Source organism: Cyprinodon variegatus, unplaced genomic scaffold (genome assembly GCF_000732505.1).
Source record: "Cyprinodon variegatus isolate N-32 unplaced genomic scaffold, C_variegatus-1.0 Scaffold42, whole genome shotgun sequence".
Classification (NCBI taxonomy): domain Eukaryota; kingdom Metazoa; phylum Chordata; class Actinopteri; order Cyprinodontiformes; family Cyprinodontidae; genus Cyprinodon; species Cyprinodon variegatus.
The window spans coordinates 328778-329815 of NW_015150495.1; positions in this window are offsets into that span (position 1 = coordinate 328778).

The window sequence follows — 1038 nt, forward strand, 5'->3', positions numbered from 1 at the left end:
TCTCTAAGGTCTGCAAACAGCTCCATCCAAAACAGAGACCTATGTAAATAAATATTATTGTGTTGTGATTCTAAGCACATCCAAGTTTGAATTATTACTCCTAATTATGAAAACCTCTTGTCTTCCTTTTTTTAATATATGATCCACCAGGACTGGATGCTCCAGCGTAGTAGTCATTGTGATGATGGAGTAGGGTGCACGGAATTGCCATCATTGTCCCATCTTCGTCCCTGTCAGGGTTTGGTTGAGGTTTGGAGGACCCAAATGCAGAGGCAGAGAGGCTGAGGAGACTTCTTGGAGTTTAATCGGAAAAAAAAGAAACAGTAAACAAAGGCAGGAATCCAAAAATCCAACTAAAAATGTAACACAGACCAGAACCATAAAGACATCAAGAGAAAACCAAACACGAGGAGCCAGGGAGAGACGAGGAACATAGACCACAGCATGGGAAGACAGCAAAGACAAGGAACCAACAAGGAGTGACAGCAGAGGGAGAGTATAAATAGCTGACTGAGACAAAGGCAGGGCTAAAGAGCTGACAAGGAGCAGGTGTGAGAGTAGACAACGAGGTAGCCAAGGGGAAAGGAACACACACACACAAGAGGGCAACAGAGGACAACAGAAAAACATGAGAACTAACATCCATCCATCCATCCATCCATCTTCCTCCGCTTATCCAGGGTCGGGTCGCGGGGGCAGCAGCCAGCAGCTTAAGAAGGGAGGCTCAGACCTCCCTCTCCCCAGCCACTTCTTCCAGCTCCTCAGGAGGAACCCCAAGGTGTTCCCAGGCCAGCCGAGAAACATAGTCTCTCCAGCGTGTCCTGGGTCTTTCCTGGGGCCTGCCCGTAACACCTCACCAGGGAGGCGTCCAGGAGGCATCCTAACCAGATGCCCGAGCCACCCTAACTGGCTCCTCTCGATGTAGAGGAGCAGCGGCTCTACTCCGAGTCCCTCCCAGATGACCGAGCTTCTCACCCTATCTCTAAGGGAGAGCCCAGCCACCCTACGGAGAAAACCCATTTCGGCCGCTTGTATCCG